Source organism: Lissotriton vulgaris, chromosome 1_1 (assembly GCF_964263255.1).
Source record: "Lissotriton vulgaris chromosome 1_1, aLisVul1.2, whole genome shotgun sequence".
NCBI lineage: Eukaryota > Metazoa > Chordata > Amphibia > Caudata > Salamandridae > Lissotriton > Lissotriton vulgaris.
Genome location: NC_141685.1, coordinates 1,369,096,034 through 1,369,105,965, shown reverse-complemented (window position 1 = coordinate 1,369,105,965; position 9,932 = coordinate 1,369,096,034). Strand labels below are relative to the sequence as shown.

General features: G+C 47.4%; 2 non-coding genes across 2 annotated transcripts; both read left to right on the top strand.

The window, feature by feature from the left end:
- On the top strand, positions 1-82 carry TRNAS-AGA (transfer RNA serine (anticodon AGA)). The gene has a single exon. It is a non-coding gene; the product is annotated as a tRNA-Ser (tRNA).
- A 7,802-nt stretch (positions 83-7,884) lies between these two features.
- On the top strand, positions 7,885-7,956 carry TRNAH-GUG (transfer RNA histidin (anticodon GUG)). Its single transcript has one exon. It is a non-coding gene; the product is annotated as a tRNA-His (tRNA).
- The last annotated feature ends 1,976 nt before the right edge of the window (positions 7,957-9,932 follow it).

The following is a 9,932-nucleotide window of genomic DNA, read 5'->3' as shown; positions in this document are numbered from 1 at the left end:
GTTGTTGTGGCCGAGTGGTTAAGGCGATGGACTAGAAATCCATTGGGGTCTCCCCGCGCAGGTTCGAATCCTGCCGACAACGAGAATCTTTTTAACATCGGCTACAATTTCAGAAGATAACCTTTAGTATTTCTTCCATGTCAGTTTTATAAATAGGTGGCTTATTTTGGTGTCACTATTGCCATATCACATATTTATTATCGCTCCCCCTTTCATATCTTTGCTATAACTCTCGTCCTTCATTAACGCTGGTGCAAACGCTTCAAATTATTATACCCTGGCTCTCTCGGTCATACCTGTGCATGCACTTGAAACTTACTTTACCAATAAAAGAAGCAAATAGAGAAATAAAATAAAAGTGCTAGCTGGATTAGGCAAACACACTTCATAAAACTGCATTTTCTTTTCTATTCTCCCCCGTGTTACAAGCTTAACTGCTCCCTGTGTAATTTCTCTTAACCTGCTGTCCCTGGAAGAGAATTTCATCTACAAGCTCTTTCTGTGTTTTTTCCTAGTCTTTTCTTTCCCTTTTCTTAGATTTGAACTGTTACTTTACGTGCTCTATTTAGGCGCCAATAATCTCATTTGAGCTCCTTGTACCTGCTGCTGTTTTCTCCACACCTCATACTGTCTTTTCCCTCTTTCTCTCTTTCTCTGCGGTTGGTGGCTACTTTCCAAAGCGTCTGATGCCCCAATGTTCCTTCGTCTTGTTGTCAGACGTGAATTTGAAAAGCAACAAAATTAACAAGCCTTTACCACTCACACATGGCAGGAGTTTATACTTTAATTCAATGAGCTAAGAAAAGTGTGTTGCGGGGCGCCTACGAGCCATGGTGCTTGCTTCATCATAATTAGGCATGCTGTCATTAGCCACAGCTCTGATTATGGGTCACTGAGGTCAGTTTCAATAATTCCTCAAAAACCTAACCATGCAGTCTCCCCTAACTGTGTAGTTATCTTGCTTTACTGCTGTTTGTGTGATTAGCTGGGAGGAGCTCAAGGCAGCATCCTCCCAATAAAAGTGTAGATGGACCGTTCCTTAACTCTTTCTTGCTTCACATACAGATGGCTTGAGGAGGTACAGGGGAGATGCAGGTCTAATGAACAGAATAGAATATCTGCGCCAGGTGTGTTTCTCTGCATTGGTGTCCCATCACAGGCCCACCAGTGTATGTGTGATCTTTGACTCCTGCCAGTTCACAAGCAGGCGGCCAGGAAACGGTTTCAGCCTATCAACCACTGAGGAGATAAAGCTTTTGTATAAGGAATGAGGAAGCAATGAACACATTCAGCCTATCACAGGAGTAGCCCTGAGTGTTCCGAATTATAATTTCTTCATGTCACTGTACGTTATTGAGCCCAAGTAGCTTGCCGTGATCGTATAGTGGTTAGTACTCTGCGTTGTGGCCGCAGCAACCTCGGTTCGAATCTGAGTCACGGCATTGTGGTTGGCAATGTCACGGCAGTTGGGTTTTTCCTTTACAGAATTCCCAAATGTACCAGTTGTTTTTGTAAAATGTCTATTAAAAACAGATCCTTTTCAATATTTAAACGATCTAACGACAAATTATTTAAACACACATGATTATAAGATGTAGGTATACTGTACTTACTGACATAAATTATCGTTCTTGAACATATTTGCGGTAAGGGGAGCGGAGCTCTCCCCCAAGCCAATCAGAATGCAGATGAATGCAGTTGCAGTTGAGTGATCTGTGTTGTGGCTGTCTACAGGGAATGCACATATGTAGCTGTCTCGCAGCCCAATCCAGACGTCAATTGAAGACAGGTTTTCATGCAAATAGAGCAGTAAGTGCAGAGAAATGCTCACTCTCTAAAAATGGCATTTATACAATAGTAAGATTAAATCCAACCTCACCAGTAGATAGGATTTATCAATAAATAAATAAAGCTTCTCCTCTCTGATATGGAATTACCCCCCAAAAAGTATAAGGGAATACCCAATGCTAACCAATGAGAGGGGCAGACCTCACAGTAGTGAAAAATGTAATAGACTGTTTGATACTACTAGGACATACAAACTACCACAGTACATGTCTTACCTTTTACTTACATAGCATGATGCCCCTAGGACTACTTAGGGCCTACCTTAGGGGTTACTGATATGTAATAAAATTGGAGTTTAAGGCTTGGCAAGTAGTTTTAAATGCCAAGTCGAAGTGGCAGTACACTGCAGCACAGGCACTGCAGTAGCAGGCTTGAGACAGGTTTGAAATGCTATTTCTTTGGGCGGCACAATCAGTCCCTGGGTATATGGTATACCACTTTACAAGGGGCTTTCAAGTAAATTAAATCTGTCAGTCAGGTATACCCCAATTATACACATGATTAAGGAAGAAGCACGTGCACTTCAGCACTGATTAGTAGCGATAAAGTGATCAGAGTCCTAAGGCCAACAAAAAGATACAGCAAAATGCGGAGGTGAAAAGCAATAAGGTGGGGTTGGGACCACCTTAAGAATGCAAGGTCTAACAACAAGCATTGGAAATGCAATAGGTCTCGCAGCATTAGAGTTAGTGCTTTTAGAATTGTTTATGGGTTTTTTTGTAAATCTTTAGCATTTTTGTTTCCTGTAGCCAATGCTAAAGAATTAAAAAAAAAAAGCCATAAACATTTCTAAAAGCTCTAACTCAAATGCTCCGAGACCTATTGCACTGTGTGAGGGTGAGGGGTTGAGGGTGAGTGAGGGTGAGGGTGGGTGAGGGTGGGTGAGGGTGAGTGAGGGTGAGTGAGGGGTTGAGGGTGAGTGAGAGTGAGGGTGAGTGAGGGTGAGTGAGGGTGAGTGAGGGTGAGAGTGGGTGAGGGTGAGTGAGGTTGAGGGTGAGTGAGGGTGAGTGAGGGTGAGGGTGAGTGAGGGTGAGGGTGAGTGAGGGTGAGTGAGGGTGAGGGTGAGTGAGTGAGGGTGAGGGTGAGTGAGGGTGAGGGTGAGTGAGGGTGAGGGTGAGGGTGAGTGAGGGTGAGGGTGAGTGAGGGTGAGGGTGAGTGAGGGTGAGGGGTTGATGTTGAGGGGTTGAGGGTGAGTGAGGGTGAGTGAGGGGTTGAGGGTGAGTGAGAGTGAGGGTGAGTGAGGGTGAGTGAGGGTGAGTGAGAGTGAGGGTGAGTGAGGGTGAGAGTGGGTGAGGGTGAGTGAGGGTGAGGGTGAGTGAGGGTGAGTGAGGGTGAGGGTGAGTGAGGGTGAGGGTGAGTGAGGGTGAGGGTGAGTGAGGGTGAGTTAGGGTGAGGGTGAGTGAGGGTGAGGGTGAGTGAGGGTGAGGGTGAGTGAGGGTGATTGAGGGTGAGGGTGAGTGAGGGTGAGGGGTTGATGTTGAGGGGTTGAGGGTGAGTGAGGGTGAGTGAGGGGTTGAGGGTGAGTGAGGGTGAGGGTGAGTTAGGGTGAGGGGTTGAGGGTGAGTGAGGGTGAGGGTGGGGGGTTGAGGGTGAGTGAGGATGAGTGAGAGTGAGGGTGAGTGAGGGGTTGAGGGTGAGGGGGTGAGTGAGGGTGAGTGAGGGTGAGTGAGGGTGAGTGAGGGTGAGTGAGGGTGAGTGAGGGTGAGTGAGGGTGAGTGAGTGAGGGTGAGTGAGGGTGAGTGAGTGAGGGTGAGTGAGGGTGAGTGAGGGTGAGTGAGGGTGAGTGAGGGTGAGTGAGAGTGAGGGGTTGAGGGTGAGTGAGGGTGGGTGAGGGTGAGTGAGGGTGAGTGAGGGTGAGGGGTTGAGGGTGAGTGAGGGTGAGGGTGAGTGAGGGTGAGGGGTTGAGGGTGAGGGGTTGAGGGTGAGTGAGGGTGAGTGAGGGTGAGGGGTTGAGGGTGAGTGAGGGTGAGGGGTTGAGGGTGAGTGAGTGTGAGGGTGAGTGAGGGTGAGGGAGTGAGGGTGAGTGAGGGGTTGAGGGTGAGTGAGGGTGAGGGGTTGAGGGTGAGTGAGGGTGAGGGTGAGTGAGGGTGAGGGTGAGTGAGGGTGAGTGAGGGTGAGGGTGAGTGAGGGTGAGTGAGGGTGAGGGTGAGTGAGGGTGAGGGTGAGTGAGGGTGGGTGAGGGTGAGGGAGGGTGAGGGTGAGTGAGGGTGAGGGTGAGTGAGGGTGAGTGAGGGTGAGTGGGGCTGAGTGAGGGTGAGGGGTTGAGGGTGAGTGAGGGTGAGTGAGGGTGAGTGAGTGTGAGTGAGGGTGAGTGAGTGAGTGTGAGTGAGTGTTCAAATCGGTATTTGGGAGGTAGCTTTGAAATCAGTAGTCTTCGATCTGAACTGGGTGTGTTGGAATGTAAGGTGTCTGGCAGTGGATTAATGAGTCATGACCTGTATTTAAGACCATCCGCCTCGATATCAGGCGAGACGAGATTTACTCGTACAACCGTGGGCTTCTGAGCAGAGCTTCGGGCATAGACACTTTGTTTTTAAAATAAATTAAACACTGCTCTTAGTCCCAAGTCAGACACTCTATCACTGACGCTTTGGGAGCTTACGGGATTATTGCCCCAGCTACCATGTCAGGGAGGGAACGAGAGAAGCACCGGGAAGCCAGCAGCTCCCAGTGCAGGATATGGGCTGCCAGGGTATACAAAAAGAGAATGATAGTAGGAGACTCGTAAGTCTCCTATTATCATTCTCTTTTTGTATACCGTGGCAGCCCATATCCTGCACTGGGAGCTGCTGGCTTCCCGGTGCTTCTCTCGTTCCCTCCCTGACATGGTAGCTGGGGCAATAATCCCGTAAGCTCCCAAAGCGTCAGTGATAGAGTGTCTGACTTGGGACTAAGAGCAGTATTTAATTTATTTTAAAAACAAAGGCATATACGCGCACAGACAATTATATAAAATCGGTGCACCAATGGTGCCAAAGTAGGAGATTGCGAGGGCGTTAAAGTTTGTGGTCATGAAGAGAGCACTTCCTCCTCCCCACGGGGTCTGTAGAAAAGAGCAGAGGAGGGAGAGAGGCTTGAATGGAGCGAGGGGAACCTGCATAGATAATGAGCCCCATTCACAAAAATGCACGGAGAGGGGGAGGGGAGATGCTCGCAGCCTCTGCTGAGAAGGAGCTGAGTGCAATTAGCTGCATCCATCACAGAGAAGAGGAGGGGGCTTGGGGGATGGGAGGGGGAAATGGGATGTGCCAATTTGCCAGCACATACAAAAACATCCGCTTGCTGCCAAAGGCAAGAGACACTTTTCCAGACAGGGGGAGGGGAGACAAGCATGGGGGAGGGGAGTTATGACTTATAAAACAAACCCCACTTTAAAAATGTATAATACGCCATTGTGAGCGAGCGGAGATAAATACATGCCAGGTGGTGGGTGCCCAAGTGTCACTAAAGCTAGGGAAATGTGTGTGGGGCTGGTCTGACGTGGCGCTCTGAGTGACGGACCAGGAAGTTACATAGCGCATTCGATTAGATCTGGCAGCTGTTTAATTGGACAACAACAAAAAATCAAATTGGATTGTAAAGAAATCGCTAAACCCTTTCATGTTATTTTTGCACACCGCAAAGTGAAAGAAACGGGGCACGAGAAATTGTTCACCTAAGTCCTTTATTGGTGGGGAGGGGGCACATTTTATGCGGTGGCTCATATGGTGGCTTTAAGTTTAGTTGTGCTTGAATGTTACGGTAGGTGTATTGGGCACGCAGCTAACATCAGACACACAATTAAGGGGCATTTTAGCAAGGGAAAGGTGTCTTAGTAAATAACAAATTGCGTTTTTAAAGCATAGAGTAAAAAAATGCCTCTCCGTACTTACGTTGTTGACATGAAATTGCACGTCTCGGCCGGAGCAGGGGGCGGAGCAGGGAGAGCGGGCTTTGGAATGTAATTGACACGGCCGGCCGGTCGTGAAACTGAAAGCATGGCCGGCCGGCCGTGAAAGCCTTTGATGCGGCAGGGGAAATGCGAGACGGCGGGGAGGGGGCGGAGCGGGTAAACAAAGACGGACGTGCACGCGCTTTTAAGCTCAATGCGCATGCGCATTGAGCTTAAAAGTCACGGGCACTGCAAGGAATCGCCACGATTCCTTGCAGTGTGGATAAAAAGTAGATAAGTCCCAATACTCTCGCCTTGCTCGATGCGCATGCGCATCGACAGGCGAGACCTAAAAACGAACTAAGGATAACATGAGTAAAACATCAGGTTTCTCTACAGCATTTGGTGGGACAAGTGAGCCTTCTTTTATCTTCCATAAATGCAATCTTTCCCGGTCCCCTTTATTATATAGCTCTTCAAGGAAAAAATATAAAGCACTTACAAAGGAGCCTCAAATACTCAAAGATGGTAGACTTCTGTAATATGGGCCATATACTAAAAGCAGCACGAAAACAGAGTGCAATAGGGTCCAAAAAACTTGAGTGACCCATGGGAGAATGCATGCAAGCCTATGGTATTCCAAACTAGAGATATACGCATGCAATTTTTGTTTTTAGGAGAGAATGTGCCTGCTGAAAAATACATTATTTTTAAAAAGTGCATTGCAGAATATCAGGAATTTGCTGTGGGACACCTTGAAAACTTGCATACAGATTATGTGCACAAGCCTCACAGTCAGTTGTTGTGGCCGAGTGGTTGAGGAATGACTAGAAATCCATTGGGGTCTTCCCGCGCAGGTTTGAATCCTGCCGACAACGAGAATCTTTTTAACATCGGCTACAATTTCAGAAGATAACCTTTAGTATTTCTTCCATGTCAGTTTTATAAATAGGTGGCTTATTTTGGTGTCACTATTGCCATATCACATATTTATTATCGCTCCCCCTTTCATATCTTTGCTATAACTCTCGTCCTTCATTAGCGCTGGTGCAAACGCTTCAAATTATTATACCCTGGCTCTCTCGGTCATACCTGTGCATGCACTTGAAACTTACTTTACCAATAAAAGAAGCAAATAGAGAAATTAAATAAAAGTGCTAGCTGGATTAGGCAAACACACTTCATAAAACTGCATTTTCTTTTCTATTCTCCCCCGTGTTACAAGCTTAACTGCTCCCTGTGTAATTTCTCTTAACCTGCTGTCCCTGGAAGAGAATTTCATCTACAAGCTCTTTCTGTGTTTTTTCCGAGTCTTTTCTTTCCCTTTTCTTAGATTTGAACTGTTCCTTTACGTGCTCTATTTATGCGCCATTAATCTCATTTGAGCTCCTTGTACCTGCTGCTGTTTTCTCCACACCTCATACTGGCTTTTCCCTCTTTCTCTCTTTCTCTGGGGTTGGTGGCTACTTTCCAAAGCGTCTGATGCCCCAAAGTTCCTTCATCTTGTTGTCAGACGTGAATTTGAAAAGCAACAAAATTAACAAGCCTTTACCACTCACACATGGCAGGAGTTTATACTTTAATTCAATGAGCTAAGAAAAGTGTTTTGCGGGGCCCCTACGAGCCATGGTGCTTGCTTCATCATAATTAGGCATGCTGTCATTAGCCACAGCTCTGATTATGGGTCACTGAGGTCAGTTTCAATAATTCCTCAAAAACCTAACCATGCAGTCCCCCCTAACTGTGTAGTTATCTTGCTTTACTGCTGTTTGTGTGATTAGCTGGAGGAGCTCACGGCAGCATCCTCCCAATAAAAGTGTAGATGGACCGTTCCTTAACTCTTTCTTGCTTCACATACAGATGGCTTGAGGAGGTACAGGGGAGATGCAGGTCTAATAAATAGAATAGAATATCTGCGCCAGGTGTGTTTCTCTGCATTGGTGTCTCATCACAGGCCCACCAGTGTATGTGTGATCTTTGACTCCTGCCAGTTCACAAGCAGGCGGCCAGGAAACGGTTTCAGCCTATCAACCACTGAGGAGATAAAGCCTTTGTATAAGGAATGAGGAAGCAATGAACACATTCAGCCTATCACAGGAGTAGCCCTGAGTGTTCCGAATTATAATTTCTTCATGTCACTGTACATTATTGAGCCCAAGTAGCTCGCCGTGATCGTATAATGGTTAGTACTCTGCGTTGTGGCCGCAGCAACCTCGGTTCGAATCCGAGTCACGGCATTGTGGTTGGCAATGTCACGGCAGCTGGGTTTTTCCTTTACAGAATTCCCAAATGTACCAGTTGTTTTTGTAAAATGTCTATTAAAAACAGATCCTTTTCAATATTTAAACGATCTAACGACAAATTATTTAAACACACATGATTATAAGATGTAGGTATACTGTACTTACTGACATAAATTATCGTTCTTGAACATATTTGCGGTAAGGGGAGCGGACCTCTCCCCCAGGCCAATCAGAATGCAGATGAATGCAGTTGCAGTTGAGTGACCTGTCTTGTGGCTGTCTACAGGGAATGCACATATGTAGCTGTCTCGCAGCCCAATCCAGACGTCAATTGAAGACAGGTTTTCATGCAAATAGAGCAGTAAGTGCAGAGAAATGCTCACTCTCTAAAAATGGCATTTATAAAATAGTAAGATTAAATCCAACCTCACCAGTAGATAGGATTTATCAATAAATAAATAAAGCTTCTCCTCTCTGATATGGAATTACCCCCCAAAAAGTATAAGGGAATACCCAATGCTAACCTATGAGAGGGGCAGACCTCACAGTAGTGAAAAATGTAATAGACTGTTTGATACTACTAGGACATACAAACTACCACAGTACATGTCTTACCTTTTACTTACATAGCATGATGCCCCTAGGACTACCTAGGGCCTACCTTAGGGGTTACTGATATGTAATAAAATTGAAGTTTAAGGCTTGGCAAGTAGTTTTAAATGCCAAGTCGAAGTGGCAGTACACTGCAGCACAGGCACTGCAGTAGCAGGCTTGAGACAGGGTTGAAATGCTATTTCTTTGGGCGGCACAATCAGTCCCTGGGTATATGGTATACCACTTTACAAGGGGCTTTCAAGTAAATTAAATCTGTCAGTCAGGTATACTCCAATTATACACATGATTAGGGAAGAAGCACATGCACTTCAGCACTGATTAGTAGCGACAAAGTGATCAGAGTCCTAAGGCCAACAAAAAGATACAGCAAAATGCGGAGGTGAAAAGCAATAAGGTGGGGTTGGGACCACCTTAAGAATGCAAGGTCTGGGGAGGAGCCTAGCCTAAATCCGAGATGGCCGCCTGATCCCTCGGCTCCGCCGATCCCTCCGCTTTTCTCCCGGCCCGTGATTTCTCCTGCTGTCCATCCTGTCTTCAAACTGCATTCTCGGGACCGGGAGACGATTTGGCATCCAGCGGTGTGCGTCCCTGCTCGTTCCGTGAAGCAGAAGTACCGGGACGCCCTTGTCTCCCCCTCGGCGCTGGCGGCAGAGGGACATTTCCTTTGTTCTGGACATGGCCGGCCATGTTTGCACTTTTTACGGATCTTGCCACGGAGACGATCTGACCGGCGGGGAAAAGTAGCGGCGCTGTGTTTACCGCTGCGGGGTTCAGCTTAGCCTCGATTGATCTTGCGCCTTGATACTGTTGGGGTCGGCAGTGCAACAGTGTATCTGCGCCTTGGTTCATGCTTGGCGCTGCTGGCTCGCTACTCTCCGACGGCGAAGGGGTGGAAGCCATACTGCTGACTGTGCCCCTTGCTCCTGTGATTCCTCCGGGCTGCTGCCGGAGAGATGCCCTGCTGTTCCTGCTGCATTGGCGCCGTGCGTGGCACCGGAGTGGCGTGTGCTGCTTTTGTGCTCCCTGAAAACACACATCCTGTACCTGGACTGGACGTCTACCTAGATGGGAGAGACGGTGGTGACCGGCCTCGAGAGCTGCGACCCTGTTACGAGCCCTGTGTGCAGAGACCTGCTGCCCGGTACACCTCTGCGTTACCATTTAGTGTAGGAGACATCATGCGGGCATTGAGCTCTTTCCGATCTGAAATGCTGGACAATGCCCGGGACTTAATTGATCGCCTTGATGTTAATGCTTCCTATGCTACTCCGGTGGTCTTTGATGGCGCCCGTCTGCAGGACACTTCTCCACATCCTGACCCCGATCACAGTGGGGAGCCTACCCAGTTGTGTCCA